The following is a 19,932-nucleotide window of genomic DNA, read 5'->3' on the forward strand; positions in this document are numbered from 1 at the left end:
AGTATACTTAGCAAGAACCTTAATACATTATGGATGACAAAAATTAATTATTAAATGTTGCAATATGCTTAACAATTAACGATCAAGCAAGTTAAAACAAAGCCTAAGGGACAATTGTTCCCTGGGATGTGGTACTTGTATTTATCTATAAATCAAACACAAAAAGCAAAAAGCAAAAAAGCACTTTAAATTTAAATTAACTTAATATGGAATATTAATTTGGAATCATGTAACTAAAGTGACATTTTGACAGCTGAAAATAAAAATAACCAAATGATAATAATATTTCTGAAAGTTTTTAATGATTTTAATTAATGAACATAAATATTGGTTTATGTAGCTGGTAGCAGTAGCTGAAAATAAAAAAATAAGTTACACGAGAAAATTTTACCCTCTTCATGAACCCTTCCTGCATCAAATTCTTTAACGTGGTCATTTGCTAAGGTTATTTTGGGAAAAATTTGATTTTCTTGTTTAATCTTTATTTCCCAACACTTTGATTTAACCAGCAACGGTTAAATAAAAACAAATGATATACACTTGAACAGAGATAAGTTATAGATGTACTTAGAAAGTTATACATTTTTTAAATTGATATTATGCTTTTTGTTTCTCAGCAATGCTGTATTTAATTTAATTGTTTTTGTTCATAACATTTTATTTTGAAATATTTTGCTTCATTTGGTTTCACTTCCTTTCCAAGCTGTTATAACATTAGCAGTTTTAGTCATGTGAATTTATAAAATTATTGTTTTATACAACAGTTTATTTTTTCTTTTTGTGAAATAATTTAGGCATCAGTATAAAGCTTCACCTAAGATGTGTTATCCGTATACTTTGGTATCCCCTTCTGCTAAAGAGCTTTCTTCCATAAGAGCCTAACTCACCACATACGCTTTTTAGACATCTGCTTATTTATTAAGCAACTGTGAGTTAGTTCCCCACTAGAGGCAGTTGCACCTGTATTTCTGTTCTATGTCCCCAAATTAGAACATCACATTCTCCGTGTCTTCTCATGTCTATCTTTTTTTTCAGTTTTGTGACATAAACACACAGTTTTTTAACTATCAGAAACTATTTTGATATCTTTTTAAATTCCTGCACTAATTATGTTAGACTAGAACACATTATTCCTTGTTTCTGATTTTCTTTAAAATAAATAAATAAATCAAGTGCCCAACATTAGCTTTGACATGGATGTGTGATACAGGCTATCAATACTCAGTCCTGTCACACCCTGAATTTTACAATTGCATTTACTTGAAAATATGCTCATTCCTGTGTCAGTTCCAAGGGAACAGCCTTAGTGAGCAATATTTTAGTGTGCTCCACTCAAATAATAAACCACTCCACAGATATTTGGGAACAATAGGAAAACATTTTGAAGGTACACATTTTCTTGTACCTAAGCGGTTTAAACTGTGTATTAAATCTCCAAATGTATATTTATGCTTAAGAACATGATAGTCACTTAAACTATAACTCATACAGTACAACAACATGACCTGTCTCAATAAATTTCTCATGAAATCAAATCATGATATCGCATTTTCTTCAAATTTAGTCTGTGGCACTCCTCCTCGACCCCATCTCCAAATTTGTAGCTTATCCTTGGTCACCTTTTACTCTGCAGCCTTCTTATCCTCAAAGGGGGAAGGGGATGGGGGAGATTCAAGGGAGATGTGAATATGTTTTTGGTTTTGGTTTCTGAGAAGTAATATCCACAGAAATCCATATATTATTGACAAGGTGTCAAGACATGTTTTTCTGAGCTTATCTTATTGTACAGTAACACTTACATAATTTAGTGTGTTCTTCTTCACACACCTAAAGAAGGCTCCAAGGCCGAAATGTTGTTTTCTTCCTTCTGTTTTCAGCATGGAATAAACCTATTACTTGTTCCCTAACATGATTTATTTGTTTTACACACTTTTTAAAGAATTACATACAGTATTCAGAATTATTAGTAATTGTGTATTAATTATAATTAGAAAACAGATCATTTTATTTTAGGTTTTAATTGTTAAAATATATAATATATAGTGGCTTTAATAACAGATTAAATTAAAAGCAAATAAGCACTTAAAATAAAAAAGGCTAGTAGTGACTTGAATGACTTTTAAAGAATGATTTACAGTTGCATACTGCAAGTGTAGTGATGCATTGGTCAGGACCCTATGCAGACGGCATAATCCGGAAGTAAGTGAAACGGACACAGTGAGGAACTGGGCAGGTTGACAAACAGGGGGTGTGACGACTGTGCACTGGTGCTCGGGGGGGCGTGGCCATGGCGAACACGTCCAGAGGAGTCCAGGGGGTAATCCAGGGTTAAGTCCAAAAGTTCAGAGCTGGGTAATCCAAACGAGACAAAGACAAGACAAGGTTTAAAAAACGGAACAGGATCCGTGCAGGGACAGGAAATTAAAATAGGATGATGGCCCCAGGTGCTCTGAGCCCTGTACTCAGCTGGGTCAGGATGCCGATAGGAGGCCTATGCCCTCAAGCTGTGGATGTAGGGCTACTTGGTGGTAGGCAGGCCTTTGGGTGTCCGTCTTCCAGTACTAAGCCGGTAGTAGCAAGAGCACCCACCTTAAGTAAGGAGGGGCAGGATTGGAGGCAGGTGCACATGATCAACTAAAATGTGAAAGAGCTGGAGCACCCTTAAGAGGAGGTATTACAATCGTGACAGTAAATTGCATTGGAGCTGATATAAGTCTTTATTATATAAAAGGTGGTGGAACAACAATACTGCAATAATTATGACAAAAAGTTTTCGATTGATAATATACTGTTTTTGTGTTTTTCTCAGGAATTTCACCTAAGTTTTTGCTCAGTGTTTTTTATTCATATCTTTAAATTTTGAACCACCTAGAAATAAAACTAGGTCTGTTTGGTTTCACTTCCTCTGCAAGCAATTCTAACATCACTATTACTTATTGTATGTTGTTTATACTGTATATACAATATATTTTTCAACTAAACCCATCCCTAAGAAGTATAAATGTCAAGATGTTTGAAATGTGCCTGCCACTAGGGAGGCCTGGGTTTTTATTTCCAGCCAAGTTCATTTTTTTTTACAAATTGTCCATTGAAGATAATGAAGACTCTCTTTCTAATAATAAAATAAATAATATGTATACTATACTCAGTATCAACACTACTATAAATACATTAAAGTACAGTATAGTAATACAGTAGTGTGTCTCATTTAGAGTTGGTAACAGCAACCTATCACAACAACGTAATTGTATTTGATGGAAAGGTTCGTTGCTAGTACAGTATGCATACAGTATGATTAGTGCAGGAAAACAAGCTAAAAAAATATTATGTAGTGTTTCACACAGATTTGTTAATTGGCCTTTCTTCATGCTGCCCTACCACCTCTCTGGGAATAGGACCAGGTAACTATCCCAGGGTTCATTTGCATCTGAACGAAAAAACTATTAGAGTAAGACATTGTCCAGCTTTTCACTGTTCTAATATAAACATACTTTTATTCACATAATCACTGTTTTATCTATTACAAATTACTTTGACTCAGATATTGTATAAAATTAAATTAATTTTTTAAATGTTGTATTTCATCAATTGCAACTTTGAATCAAATTGTGGTTCAATTTATTTATAATTTAGATAATTACATTCTTTATTAACATTATTTTAATATTTAACATACTGTGATATTTAAAATTATTTCACTAGCAATAACAACACCCAAGAATTAAGTTTACGGAAAGGATTGTGGAGTGTTTAGTTAAAGTTATGGGTTAACCCACTTGGTTAAGGCGTTACCTCTTGTACAAGGAGGCTAAGACCCTCAAAAAAAACTAAGCGTGACCCCTTACCACCAATACAGAAATATGGAAAAACAGAGAAGATGAGAGAAGTGTTTTGCAATGCATGACTTGAACTCTGGGTTATTGCAGCAGTGGCCCAGTGGATGCTCACTTCCAGGAGCTAAGCATTTTATCAAATATTGTCCATGGCTCTGGCCTCAAGCTAATTGAGACAGCATTGCACTGACCCATACAGATGCAGCCATTCAAAATGCGCGGTAAAAACCCGCGGTACGGTAACCTACCCACAAGCCACCGCGGGGCACCGGAGCATACCGCAGGGCAAGTGATTGGTTGGCCAAAATGACTGACAGGGGCACTCGTGGTGCATTGGTTGGTAGTGCAAAGATTTAATCATTTAATGTCTTTACTGTGCACATTTTAATCCGCTTAGTTTTGAATATTTATATGGATTTTACCACTAAAGGGAAATTTTAGTAGCTGAGCATAAAAAGAAGAGGAGCATAACGCATCTGAAGGTCATAAACGATATTAATTTAAAACATTACTGTATGTATGTAAACTGTACTGTGTATGGCTGGTCTTGGTAGTTTAAAGAAAAAATACACACCAGTCTTCCATTTCTCCCTAAACATTTTAAGCATGAAAGTTTTATGAAACGGTACCCAAATATGCGATTGCTGTATAGAATGAATTTTAATTTAAAAAAAATATTTAACACGAACATTAAGCTGTTTACATGTTCTGCCTGAGAACAGTCACCCGTTGCTACCCAACGCAGAATGGTGATTGGCTGACACCATCTGACACCCCTCTGATTGGAGAAAAAAGACGTGCTGGTTTGCTATACCAGGAAGAGGATTTCTTTCAATTCTAAACGTGTATTTTAAAAGTTTAAGAAGTAAAAACCTTACAGCGTACACAGATTTCTAAACTGATCAGGATCGTTATCTTTGTCTTATGCATAATAATGTTCACCGCTCTGTCCAGCAAATTAATAATAAACTTTATTTTATATAGCTTTTTAAACGAATAAGTAATTAGATTGCTCATAAACCTAATCACTTGCTTTTTCTTTTTATTTAGGCTCAGATTTCAACTATAGATCGTATTATTAATAACCATAATAACAACCAACCAACAAAAACAACCATATAAACATAATACCAACCAAAAACATAGATAACAACCACAATACAAAATCAAATAATCAAACCATTTTACACTCGCAAAGACCTCCAATTATCATAATCCCGCCCCTTATGCAAAACCAAACCTTCCTCCCATCCCAGTTTATCCTGTTTATCATAAACAAAATCCACCTCAATTTTCAACATAAAGCATTACACAAAATCAATACCTCAACACTCCATACTCAACAACGATAATTCACAAACAGCCAGAACATGTAACTACACATTCCCAAACATACCTAATTTCCATAGCCCCGCCCCTTATGCAAAACCAACATCCCTCCCCTGTTCTCTCTCTCCCCTGGCGGTTGTAATTGTTTTTATTTTCAAATAAATTTTAGCAAAGTCATGTATTTTAAAAATCTTAAGATTTTTCTATTTATGTCTTTATTTAGTGGTTTCATTAGTGGCAAAGGCTAAACTTTCTTGGAAAAATGTCTTTTATGTAAACCATGTTTGCTATTAATTCATTCAGGGCTAAAATATGTTCATTGTCTTCTAATGAAAGAAGGGTTCCTTTCGCCGTAGTCGGGAGCCTAGCCTTTAACTAGTAAGTACTGTATTTACTGGGTTTTTGAGGGGGGGTGTCTTTCGCTGGAAATCTCGCCTCCTACTTTGAAAATACCCGTGAAACCGGTTCAATTCGTCACAGCCAGCACTCCTGCAGAGAGTTGGGTTGTACTTGCAGTGCATACAGTACACGCGTTATGCTCTTCGTTAATGTCTGTGAAGTTTTATTTAATCTCTGAGCCATACTGATTCTTCTGGAAGCCAGTTTCCGCCAGGGAGTAAAAAAAAAAAACACACTATGGTATTCTCTCCAATGCAGTGCAGTTAAAAACATACCTCTGATGCTGCTCCTAAATGAATATCGTTTATGACCATCAGAAGCTTTATGCTCCTTTTCTTTTTTCCAGTGGATTGAACAGGGAGAGGCATTTCATGATGTACTTTTCACTGATGAAACAACAGTGGCTCTGGAACAGTTTTCAACCAAGTCGTTTTATAAAAAGGGGAGATATGTACACGTTACTGAAGCTAAAAGTTTAGCCTTTGTCACTAATGTAAACACTAAATAAAGACATATAGAAATCCCATTTTTAGGATCAGAGTCTTACATGTGGTTATTTCGAAAACGTTTGTACGTGCTCCTTCTTACCATGTTACTGTTTACCGTTACTGACCATATTAAGTTTAAGTGCCTGTGGGCACTTTTCCTGTCCGTGGGGGGTGGACCGTCTTTCATTAGAAGGTTAGTCTGTTCTACTCTGAGAATGTAGAGGCGGTGGGAAGTGCCCGCGGTCATTTAATTAGTATTAAAATCTTAGTTATCTTTCTAGTTCACAGGTTTGCATGCATAATTTAATTTTGAAAGCCACTGAGACATCAGGTACTACTGTTGTATTTATGAAAAAGAAACAAAACAAAAAACATACTAACAACTGTGCCATCCTACTCCTTAGTTAATACATTTTATTCATAAACAGTTAACATTGTTAGCAAAATATTTTGAATTATATTTAACCCTATTTTTTCTTTAGTTTTGTATTTAACTTATTATATGATAGTCAGACTTAATGTATATTAATGTATATTTGAACAATGAAAATATATTTTTACAAGATTTTACATTAAGCACTTAAAATTAATATGGTTAATAATAGTAAACTGTAACATGCTGTTACAAGATCGGTTAACTGCGAAGAAAATCCTTTCAGAGAAAATGTTTCAGGTGTGAAGAACAAACCTGTTCCCACACACCCTGCCCCCCACTACCATTAGAATATACACAAACATTTTAGCGTTTCATTCTGAGCAGAAGACCCTCACACCTGAAGAGTGCTGGCTGTGACGAATTAAACCGGTTTTACAGGTTTCAATCACAGATTGGGACTCAGTAAAGTAACACACAGCGCCACTGGATTTGATAATACTGTACTTAACCAAAATCCGCAATATGGAAACAGAACCTAATTGTTGATAGATGATGTACTCGTAACATTTTTTCAAGACGAACTACAACATTTAAAAAATGACTTGTATGTACTTGATATCTCTAATCAATCCACGGGTTCCAGCACAAAACGAAACTAAAACGCATACCGTTTAGCGCTTCTTATTAGTTGCTCAAAAGTAATTTGACCGTATGAAATGCATAATATAAACCTAGAAACATATACGTGAGCAGTACTTAAGCACTGTAGTATCGGTGTTAAGACATACCTCTCAAATACTGTAAATCAAGTTAAAAATATCTCAAGACCGATTCTGGTCGTAATGAAACCATGTTTCGTGTATGTTTTCTTTTTCATCTTGAAATAACTCATTTCTAAATACCTTTTTCACTGTTAACATCTTGTAGCAACTTTGCGACAAAATATACACTCTGTCAGTTCATCCTACTATCTTAAGATTTCTATATTTATGTCTTTATTTAGTGGTTTCATTCGAAGCTTACAATGTTTAGGGAGAAATGGAATACTGGTGTGTATTTTTTTCTTTAAAGTACCGAGACCAGCCATATACTGTATGTTTATGTTAAGATTTCCCTTCAGTGGTAAAATTAGATATGAATATTCAATACTTAAACGGGCACAGTTAAGACATTAAATATACATATACATATTGTATACAGTACAGTTTGCATACGGTAATATGTTTATGTTACGCGATTAAAAAATAAATAAATAAAACTGAAAGGTCCAGCACTAGCTGGATTCGAACAAACAACCTGCCAGTTGGTAGTCACACACATAGACCAGTAGGCTACAAGACAGCTCGCATAAGCAGGCAGGAGAAACAGCCCTGCCGCAGTACACGGATATAATCATACCGTTATTAAATTCTTGAGATACGCGATTCCATATTATATTCCCTTTTAATCAAATTCTAAAAGTATGCTTGTTGACTCCGGTATCACGTTAGTTAAAGACTTCAAAGCTTACAATGTTTAGGGAGAAATGGAATACTGGTGTGTATTTTTTTCTTTTCATGATAGGTGTCGCATTTTAAATCATTTTCGTAGTTAGAAATTATGAAACGCCCTGTTAAAAGCAAGGAAGTTTTTATGCCCGTTGAAGTAAAACAAAATGCCTGACAAAGTATGGCTTGGACAGATTCCAAGTGCTTGTACAAATGTGCTAAAGAAATTATACTTTGAGTATACAGCTTGTCCAAAGTCATCCATTATTAATACTATTAGTAATATCTTCAGTAAAGGCTTTGATGCATAAATATTTCTGATAAAGGTAGGTTGTGTACTTTTGTCCAACTGAGCAATCTTGCTTTCATAAAATATACCAACATTTGAATGACTGATGATTAACATGCTGTAATACACAGTTCAAAATTAAAGGCTCGAATGCTGTACATGAGAGGTTAAGCTCCCCCTGGCGGTTTTACAAGGCGACGCCGGATAGCTAGTCACGTGACACACGTGATACCGGGTGATACCCCGGTGGGCGTGTCGCGGTATGCCGTGAAATACCTCACCCATTTTGAATGGCTGCATCTGTAGGTAGCAGTAGCTTGGAACTACCTGCATGAAAGCAGGGAAAGTGAAAATAGAACAGCAGCAGGGGATGACAGGAATGAACACAGGGCCGAATTGGACACTTGAAACACTAGAGAAGCAAACAAGGCAGAACTGTAGAAAAACTGCTAATCAAGCCAGAGGTAGGTTGTCAGACAGACCCAGGGCTGAAAAGATGACTTCAGTACCAGCAGAAGAGTAGAGGTATTAACCTGGGCTGAATTGGACACCTGGGAATGGATGCAGAAGAGAGCATAGGAGAAAAAGCAAGATTAATTTAAAGAAAAGAATGCAGCATGAGGCTTGAGATTTAAAGGAGAGAGTTTAGATAGGATATAAAGAAAACAAGAGAAAGCAAAATCAAGAAAAACAGATACAGACTGAGAAAAATACTCATCTGTACTTCTTCCTTGCTTGTTGCTCATAGAAGTCCAAACATAGAAAATGTTTGATGTGATGTGATGAACACAAGAATAATGTGGGAAGTGAATGCAAAACAAGCGGCATGTTTTACTTTCTTGCATTTTATTTGGAGCACAGTCTAATGAATACAAGGAAAATCTAATCAGGTCAGCAGACACTGATAACTCAGGTTTTGTACCAGACTGGAGTGTAGCATTGCTGATTACATCATCAGGAAATGTTTACTTAAGTTTAATGGAAGTCCAGAACTTGTTTATTGTATACCTTTGATAGGTAAAAAGAAGCAACTCTCCTAGATGTGTGTAGTGGTTTGATGGGTTTACTGAGACAATTATTAATTGTAGCAGTAATTACGAGGCTGTTTGTTGGGGCTTTTAGAAAATCAATCGTCAGAACAACTAACAACGCACACACACGGGTTCAATACACGAGATACATTTATTAATATAAATTGTGCACCAAACATATACTAGTCTGCCTGGATACGAGCGGCAGACCTTACTGTGAGGGTTATCAATATACAAGGTATATAATCTCGAAGAGATGCAAACACAAAGAGATACACAACAGAGAATATATGTCAATATATATCGTTCGGTTACCAAATCGCTAATCAGTGTTATTACCCACTGTTACTCTAAACTCAGAAGTAAATACATTACTCATGAATTAAATTGATAACAACTTGTGTTGAGGTACAATTGAATTCTCGAGACGCAATGTAGAACATGGGGTTTACTTATCCACTGTGTATGGATTTGGAATTTCCCGGCACGAACACCAAACCAGCTGACAGGCTCAGTTGCAGCCTCTGTTCCAGCGGTCGTCCAATGGGTGTTGTGTCGGCATCCTCTGGCTACTGGCCAACCAGTCAAGGTGCAGCTCGGAGTAGGACGGCCGGAGGAATCTAACTGCGGTGCGCAGGGCAGTCGTTGCTCCGAGGGGATCTACCAGCAGTCCGTCTGGCTAGTAGAAAGTCTCTATGCACAGAGTGTGACCGCGAGTCCTCACAAGTCACTCTTTTGCCTGGGAAGAAGCTGGTTCGTTCCTGGTCCAGCGCTGCTTCTGAATAAGCTATTCAGGTTGTCGACGAGGGTCCAACTGTAGGCTGCCGTTGATCAAGCGGAGCATTCACCTTGGTAGAATTCTGAGTACGTACGGGATCCTCGGCTTCGCGCTTAGAACAAAGTCCAAGTCCTTTTGCAGACAACAGCAGTTGTCACGTGATTGTCTCTGAGGATGCGTGAAAATGGCCAAGGAGAGCCCTGATCTGAGCTTGCGCTCCCTTTTTGACCAAGACACAGATGTGTGCTGATTGGTTGAGAGTTTGGTGGGCATTGGAGACCCACGTGGTATTACCACGCCCTGCCAGTCCCTGATTGGTTGGTCAAGATGAGATATAAGTCACTTACTCTTGACACTTAGGAATGCAGTCCAGATGTCCATTCGGCACTCCCTAGACTGATAGGGGCCAATGGATGACCATTGATCATGATAGCCAGGCTTAGCTAAGTGCATCCCCGTCTGGGAGCTTGTTCCTTATCAAAAGAAAACATCTTAAATCAGCTTGCATGAATACTTTCTCAGTGGCTGCACCACAGAGATGGAGGGTGAGATGGGGCCTCCTTTAGGAGAGCATACCAACGCTTAATTCTGTCTTATTAACAAGCATTGCCGCTACATATCCCCCCTTTTTGAAGGTCACGAGGTCCTGAGGCGTTGTTGCCTTCAAAACAAAAACAGAGTTTAGTGATGTCTGTTGTACCACGGTGGATTCTACCACCCAATATTCACATTACCTCTCAAGAATTTGTACAGGAAATAGTGTTGGAAAGACCATTGTGTATACCTGCTCTCAGTTATAAGGTACATAGAAATGAGGCATCGGGCATCATCATTAGCCCTAGACCTTAAACTTCTGGCAGTTCACTATCAGTATCGGATAGCTCTGCAGCAGGCAGACGTTTGGGAGTGGTTACCTGATTTCGGTGATACACCATTGCTCCCTTTGTCTCATTCAAACTACCCCGCAAGGCTTTGATACAAGAGAACAGCATCCAACACATTACCCCAGCCATGATCCAGCTACCCAGCAGCAGTGTCAAGGTGACCCCGTTTACTGTTCCTAGCGCCCCAGAGGATCCACAACGACTGTGCTTTGGACCTACCAGTGTAGTTTTTATGTTTGTGTCGTTGAGAACAAATTCGACTACCTGTACACCCTCAAGACTTACTGTCTCTTGGATTCTCTCATCCAAGTCAACGCTGTGTCCTCTGAAAGCGTCCACAATCTTGAGTTCCGTTTCATACAGTTCTGACTCCAGGTGATATAGTGCTAAATTGTTGAGATGCACTATAGCTCCTTCAGGAACTTGTAGAAAAACTGTTTGGTTGGGTAGCTGCACTTCGGTAGCTGTATCATGTCTGTCATAGGTTATTGTAACAGTTAACTGTGGTGTGCTGACCAGCCATTACTTTCCCACCTGCTCAACCTGGGGTTTGTTAACCTCACTTTTGCTCGTCACTGTGGCTTTACACTTTTCAGTGGCAGCCCCCTTTCTGATACCACACAACCTCTGAGTTGTGTCCCTAAGGAATGGCTTACTTGGGCATACCCAGTGGATATCCTTGGTTGATATACACAGTTCCAGGTTTGGAACAAGGTACAAATTCGGATCATCCTCCTGGTAAGCTACGAGCGGTGGGGTGGTCAACTTCACATGCATGTCCCCCCTCCAGAAGCCAACGTTCGATATAGACTTGAGTCTATAGATATCCTTGCTACTCACGATGGGAAGGTTCAACAGGAAACCTATTTCCTTGGCTTCGGGGTTGACATGTATGGGAATGGCACTGCCTAGACTGTATGCAAGATGTACTTGCAATGGCTGCACCATCTCGGAAGCTGTTGTCCTCAGTACTTCTTCTACCAAGGACAGTGGAACCAAGTAGGTTGGAATCTGTCCCATGGCTAGGCAAGTTACTGTGGCACTAAGCTCCCTAAGCAGATCCTGCATCAGCATTCTGACCTGTTGCACATAAGCATAGTCCCACTGTAACACGTCGACAATCCTGCCCACGGTGTGGAGGGTGTTATTTAACACTGCTGCATGAAGGTTTACTGCTAAAATTGTGCCCTGTAAGGTTTTCCCTAGGCTTTCCAGCCGCTGCTGCTGTTGATGCAGCCTGTCATAAATTTCTGGCATTTCCTTACGTAACCCAGACACCTGCCTTCTCAGGGTGGTCAGGGTGACAGTGTTAGCAGCAAACAGACCCGCTGAAAATAGTGAACCCACGGCGGAGGCTGCAGCAATCAGACCCCCCAAGAACCTTTTGGGGCGGCTGAGGCCTGTCATCTCCTCCTGGGTGACTGTTGCCTTCCTCAGCTGGCGGAGCATGTGTATAGTGTCTAGCTGGGCATGCCATACAGTATCCCCAGCCCACTGCCTACCATGATAGGACACCCTACTGTTCATGTTGATGTGCTTCCGAAACACATCATGTGGGTCCAGCCGTACATACACTTGCTGAGTATATGTTCTGCAATTTGTTAACAACAATCCGGGAGCGTCCTGCAGGACTATGCCGGTAGGAGGACCGGGTTCCACAACTTCAAGGGGCTGTGTCGAGGTGATCCACAGTACTGTCAGGACCAGCCGTGGCAGTTTTAGGATTCCCATTCTGGAACACAGATGAGGCACATGGTACAGTTCCACTATAATTTTGAATATATTTTCCTAGCAGGACCTACACTACAGTACCTAACTACCTGCAGCTACAAAGGGGCACCCCCCTCTTTGATCGGTTTTGGACTTTTAACCCTATTCTGTGTCCTCCAGCACCATTTGAGGTGGGCGATACAACCGGAGGTGGTTGCGATGCACCCACTTGTAGACCAGAGATTGCCTTCCCTTTTCAATCCGAATTCGATAAGCTACCGGTGATACCTTATCGACAATCTCGTGGGGTCCCATCCAACTGGGTAAGAACTTCCGGGCCACCCCTGTGGGTTTGGCAAATTGGAAGTAAAGGACCTTGTCTCCTACTTGGAGTTCCTGGTTAACTGCCTTTCGGTCATAGAATGCCTTCCTACCCTTTGCACTCCTTCCCAGATTGTTCTGGGCAAAAGCAAAGGTTGCCTGCAGATGTGCTCGCAGGTCTGACACATACTGATGGGCCGTAGCAGCCCCCGTCGTGCTCAGGTCCTCCACCCCATAAAGACAGTGTAGAGGAAGAGTCATCTTCCGACCTGTCATCATCTCAAAAGGTGGGACCCCCGTAGAGCAATGGGGCGGGGCGTAGCTCGGATGGCCATCAGAACCAGGGGCAGCTTAATGTCCCAGTCCCTACTGCTGGTGGAGACAAACTTTTTGAGCATACTAACCACCGTTCGGTTTGCCCTTTCTGCCTGGCCCGAGAATTGAGGGTGGTAGGAGATATGCAACTGGGCCTTGACCCCAAGCATATTCCACAGGGTTGCCATTACTGTAGCTGTGAAATGGGTTCCCCGATCCGAGTCCACGGTCAGGGGGAGTCCCCATCGACTGAACACATGGTTCACCAACAGCACTGCAGTTGTCTCTGCCGTGTCGTTGGGTGCTGGGAGGCACTCAATCCATTTTGTGAATGCACACGTAACAGTGAGGAAATATTTGTTCCCTCTGGATGACCTCACCAGCGGCCCCACCCAATCCATTTGTAGATTAGACCAGGGGAATGTCATGCCCTTTTTCTGGAGTGGTGCACGGCGCAAGGGCCGTGATGGTTGGAACTGGCTACACGTCAGACACCCCTTTACATACGCGGCGATGTCTTGGCCCATGTGAGGCCAGAATGCCACCTGCTGGATAGTGTCGTACGTAGCCTTGATTCCCCGGTGACCCCCACAGGGTTCGTCATGAGCGTGTTGGATCATGATCCCCCGATGACAGCGGGGAACTACCCACTTTGGGACACCTTGTGCAACTGGTACACAAACCAACAACCCCTTTATAATTTTTAGGTTGTCTTTCACCTCTGCCAGCTCCTTCAGCTCCGGAGACTGGCTCAGCACCTGCTCCAAAAGAGGTTGACGCACTGGGTCAGCGATATGCTGATACATTTGCCCAATTGCTGGGTCCTGTTTCTGCATTTCCGCAAGATCGGTGTTAAAACCCTGTGACCCAAGCACTACCGATTGAGGGTCAGCTCCAACATCCTGTCTAGCCCTGCTTCGGGTAACCGCCTTGACCTCAGCCACGGTTTCTGGGGGTAGCCATTCCTGCTGGAACTGCCAGGGTTCACCCTCTAAGGCGCCAGATTTGGCCAGCCGGTCAGCCTCATCATTCCCGTCTTTGTCGGGTCCCTTCACCTGGGAGTGGCCCTTCACCTTCCTCCAGTAAACCATCATTCCAGCCTCGGTCGTGAGCTTGTCACTGGCCAGGAACAACTCTTTGTTCTTTACTTCCTTGCCCCGGGCATTTTTCATGCCGTTACCCTTCCAATACGGAAGATGGGACACGAAGCTATGTCGGGCATAGTTCGAGTCACTACAGATGACAAACTGTTTAAGGCCATGTGTCAGGGCCTGCTGGAGGGTGATCAGCACCCCAGCTACTTCCGCATACTGACTAGTCTTTGGTCCTAGCTTATAGCGGGTCGGCCCACAGGGAGTATTGTCTTGCCAGACTACTCCTACCCCTGCTTGCACCTGCTGTTCGTGGTGAAAAGAGCAACCGTCAACATAGGCCATGGGTAAGCCCTGGCCCACGTTCTCATCGTAGTACCGATGATTGTTCGGTAGCTCAGCAGCGGGAATCGTTTCTGGAGCTTCCATGTCAGTGTCACAGCCGTGACACACTTGGCCCAAAGCCAGGCCCTGTCCCAGGTACAATTTCTTGCTCTGTGCATAACGTACCTCTATCTCATAGCCTTGTAGGGCCATCATCCATGCCACAATCCTGCTATTTGACACCCTGCCCGCTTTCAGTCTCTGGCTATGCAGGAATGTCACAGGTTGGTGGCAGGTTTCGATGATGATCTTTTGTCCCCCAACATAACTACGGAAGTGTTCTACCAACCAGACCGTAGACAACAGGGCCTTCTCGCAGTCCAAGAACTTTTGCTCCACTGGGCTCAGGGCTCGACTGGCATACGCCACCACCCTTCGCTCTTGGTCATATTCCTGACTCAGAGCAGCCCCAAGGCAGTGCTCTGAGAACCCTGCTTCAAGGTAGAAGACCTTATTTTTGTCAGGGTAGGCCAAGCACGGCGCACTACCGAGTCTGCGCTTCAGCTCCATCACAGCCTGTTCTGGGGAAGGCCCCCACTCAAAGGGCACCTCTTTCTGCAACAGCTTGTGGAGGGGCCTTGCTATTTCAGCGTAATCCTCAATGAACTGCCGGGAATAATTACATACTCCCAGAAAGCTGCGCAATTCAGACAGGTTAGTGGGCGACTTCATATTCTGGATAGCTTGGACTCTGCTGGACTGTGGCTGTATGCCTTGGGCTCCAACCAATATACCCACGTACTCCACTTGGGTCCTACACCACTGTCCCTTAGCCAGGGACAGTTTGGCCCCTGCACGGGAGAGCTGGGTCAACACATGCCTGATCTCGGCCATGTGTTCTTCCCAGGTCTGACTCCGCATCAGAATATCGTCCACATAGACCAGGTTGCCCCTGGCGGCTGCATCACTCATGGCTTTGTGCAGAAATATGTTGAACTCCGCTGGGGAGTTGGAATACCCAAAGGGGCATCGATTCCAGGTGAACTGCCTGTTTCCAAAGGAAAAGGCCAGTTTGTACTGGTCTGTCGGTTCTACCTTAAGGGTCCAGAACCCATTGACCACATCCACTGTGGTGAAATATTTCGCTGTTGTCACCTTGGCTAACTCCTGATCTAGGTAGATCATTGGCCATCGTGACAAAGAAACCTGTTTATTCAGCTGCTGGTAGTCAATGGTCAGACGCCACTTACCATTGGGTTTCAGCACCGGCCACAGTGGGGAGTTATAAGTGGAGTTACACTCCCTTATGATCTGACGCTCTAGTAGAGCATCCAACGTCTGCTTTATGGACTCGTATGCCGTGAGGGGAATGCGATACTGCCTGACATAGGTTGGGCGGGCACCATGGGCTGTGGGAATGCGCACTGTGTGCAAATCCGTCACCCCGCAGTCATAGGCATCCCGTGCAAACACTTCCTGGAAATCCTGGAAGATCTGACGCATCTGCTGACGCTGGCTTTCCGTTTCCAGGGCATCTGCCATACCAACCTTATCCTGTACCTGCTCTAGGAACCCCGCTTTTGACGGCATGGCGGTATCCCGGGTCGCACTCTCGGCTGAGTGGTCCGTCGGAACACCTGCGTGTACTGTGAACACAACCATCTCATCCTTATCGCTAAGGTCCACCTTGCACACCTCCTGGTTGCAGAATCCCTCTATTGGCATAATTGCAATCATCCGCCGGGGGTAGGTGTAGTACACCTGCTCGGTTCCCCCCTCCCTGGCCAAGGGACCAGGGAGCTGCCCCAGTACTGGAATGGCCAGTTCTAAATCATAGAAACCATTGTCAATTACCAGTCCCATGTCAGTGCGAGCAGGGATTTTGACATCTTGTTTTGCTATGTTCTGCACCAACAGGCAGGTGGCTCGGCCATTCCGTTCCAGTCTGGGGGTACCACAGACTGCTAGGTTCAGTCTGATAAACTGAGATGATGGTTGGAAGAAAACCATCTCAGCGTCCATTTTCTGTCCCTTCTTTAGGACAAGGCGTATTGCCGGAAACCCTGCTGTTGACGCAGGAACGATCAGGTCCGATTCGTTTAATACCTGGCAGGCCTGAGGAATCGTCTGAATTGACCGAATGTTCTCGGGGTCGCCGCTTAGAGAGTGGGCATCTGGGTTCACCCATGTCCACAGCACACTGTTTACTGTGTCCAGCTGGGTGCCCAGTCGAACCAACAGGTCTGCACCAATACAGACCGAATGGGTCAGCTGAGGTGCTACCTGGAAGTAGTGAGCAAACTTCCTTTTTCCGATGGAGATGGAAGCTACACAGCTTCCTTTGCTCCAAATGGACCTATGAGGTGGGGGTGCCCACCACAGAACCTGTGACTGCGTCACCAGGGTCACCTGATGGCTTTGCGACAGGTCCTTGAACAGACCTTCACTGATTATGGACTTCTCAGAGCTGAGGCTAAGAATTACATCATCAACCTGCACTTCTGCCACCTGGACCCCTCCCACCACCATGGGGTGGTAGTCCTGGTCCCCCTGAGGTACCAGGGTGCACAGAAAGGATTCCCATTCATTACCGGACAGGGAGATCCACTCTTCTTCAGGGATGAAAAAGGGGTGTGCTTTACCTGGCGGGTCAAGCAGCTGCTCGGAGCACTGCTCCTGTAGTTGGGAGACCGTGGGAGTGCTGGCCTGGGCAGGACTTCCCTGTAGTTTTGGAAAGCAAGAAGAGACATTTATTTCTCATCCAGAGGAACCAGGAGGAACCTCCAACTCAGCTATAGTGTTCAGTGGGCACTGTGTGATCACTGCATAACCACTGAACCCCCCTTTTTGCTGTGCGACAGGCTTAGGGTTTTTGACCTGAGCCCACAATTTTCCACGCTGGCAGTGCACCAGAGTCTCCAGCCTGTCAAGCAGGTCTTGGCCAATGAGTAGTGGCTCTGTTTAAACCTAGAGATGTAAACAGGATGCACCACGTTTATTGGCCCCAACCTAAGTGGCACCCACACTCGGTGTGTGATCCTGGCATGATCCTGGGTATAGCTGGAAATATCTATCTTAAACGGTTCTACCTTAAGTCTGATGCCTTTTCCTTTCGCTACTCGTTTGAGCTCGCTGAGTAGATCGGCTGACATCAAACTAATTTCAGCCCCAGTGTCAATCAGTGCTTCTCTATCTAAGATGTTTTCAAGAGAAACCTTGATATAAATACGCCTTGCTTTGCCTTTCTGGCTGAGATTCCCTAAGAATTGTTGGAAGCCTGCCTTTTCTTTGACTTCAGGGGCGGGGTCAGCGCCCAACTCAGAGTCACAGCCTTCTTCCAGGCAGGAACCCTCCCACCCAATCAGATAGACTGAGGGAGGGGCTTGGGATGGATCCCCGCCTCCTCCAGTGAGAAGGGGCGTGGTCCCCCTAAGCTCATTCACGCTTCCGGCATTCGGTGCGGAAGGTTTACCCTGTCCTGATCTCTCAAGCAGGGCTTGTTCAAGCCGGGCCAGGCGGGCTGCAGTCGACTCCCTTCGTCCAGCCTTATGATAGGCTCTGCCTGAGCCCTTGCCTTCCCCGTAGCGCTCACGGCGGCTCTGACGCTTAGTGCGGTCCTGCCTGCCTATTTTGCGCCGGGGCTTAGCGGGCTCAGGAACCTCAGCTCCCTCGAGCTGAGGCGAGTCATCAACCCTGCTGGCTTTAGTGGCGAACACGGCCGTTTTAGCAGGTTTTCGCTCTGAGGAAGCAGAGACTTCAGCTCCCCAGGCTTTTTGAGCCAACCTTCTAATGTCAGCCATTTTCATCGCTTTTGCATCAGTGTGCATCACAATCATTTTCCTGACTGAGGGATGCAGATTAGCAATGAATAAACCTTTGAAATTCACGTTCTCTTCGCAACCCTCTTCATTCCGCCCTGCAAAATAAGTGCGCCTAAGCCTCTCATAATAGTCGCGAGGGGCTTCAGCTTTTTCGTGCGTAATATGGTGCGCAGCGGCCACGGCAGATATGGGATCGATAAAAGCAGAAAATTCTCCGATCATTGCCTGACACAGCTCCTCAAAGCTATTACAGACCTCCGGTCCTTGTCTAGACATCCACTCGTGGACCGCTCGGCTGGTAGTTTTCCTTACTAACATAGCCTTTTCCTGTTCGGATGCTTCGGGCATAAACTGCAAAGTATATCTCAGCTCATCGATGTAGGTCTCCACATTATTCCCTGACACTGACGGGTCAAACCTTTCTACATCTTTGGCTAACTGCCTCAGGGAGTGGAGGTTAATTTTTACGGTTTCTCCGCGGGCAGGGAGACGGCCGTGATCAGGAGCAGGGGGTCTATGCCTGACTTGAATCGCCCTTGCGTTTCGCGCAGGACTCGGCGATCTCCCCTATGCCGATCCGACCACAGTCCCTGGCCGGGAGAAACCTCCTCCCGGCGCGCTGGGTGAGCATTCCGGGCTGCTAGGTGGGCTGGCATGCAAGTGGGATCTAGCCTGTTTTGCTTCCAGTACGGCAGCATCTAACTCCTTTTGCCTTTCCTGGCTGAGTTCATTTAAACTCTCAATTTCTTTTTCTTTTTCTTTCAAGCTCGCTTCCAGGTCTCTCCTAGCTACCTCAGCCGCAGTTTCTCTAGCGGACAGGTCATCTAATTTACCTAAAACTTCCCTGAGTCTGTCTTCACTTTCCTCATTTTTCACTCTCTTTTCTCTGATTATATCCAACAACTCAACTCGCTCCGCATTATATCTTTCTAGCTTTCCCTGAAGCTTTTGAAACTTTGTCAGCTCGGACAAAGACAGTTCCAGCTGTTTAGCTAGATTTAAGGCGAAACTAGATAGGACCTGAACTGCGTTCACGGACCCTCCTGTGTTAAGCTGGTTCGCTACCTTAGCTACTAAATCTACTTGCAGCTTCTCAATATCATCAAAGTTCAACTTTTCGATACCGCTCCAGTAACCAGGATTGTCGTCGCTAGAAATAGCACTTATAAGCGACTCCACTTCAGACATTTTAGCAGCCATTGTCATTACGTCAGAGAACTTTAAGAGTATTACTTTTTTTCCTTTTACCAAAATACAGTATGGAATCTAAACACCCGAGCAGATGGATTTCCAATCAGCACGCGTTACACTAAACGCTAGAAAACAGGGGGATGTCTTTACGCAGTTATCAGCACACCCGGTATTCGCGGATAGAAGCCGCGGTGCTGTGCTGAACTTGAACTCACAGCAATACAGTTATTCTGTGCGATTGATTCTCATTTCATTCTAAACTCAC

This window comes from Lepisosteus platostomus, chromosome 3, assembly GCF_059453375.1.
Source record: "Lepisosteus platostomus isolate fLepPlt1 chromosome 3, fLepPlt1.hap1, whole genome shotgun sequence".
Lineage (NCBI taxonomy): Eukaryota > Metazoa > Chordata > Actinopteri > Semionotiformes > Lepisosteidae > Lepisosteus > Lepisosteus platostomus.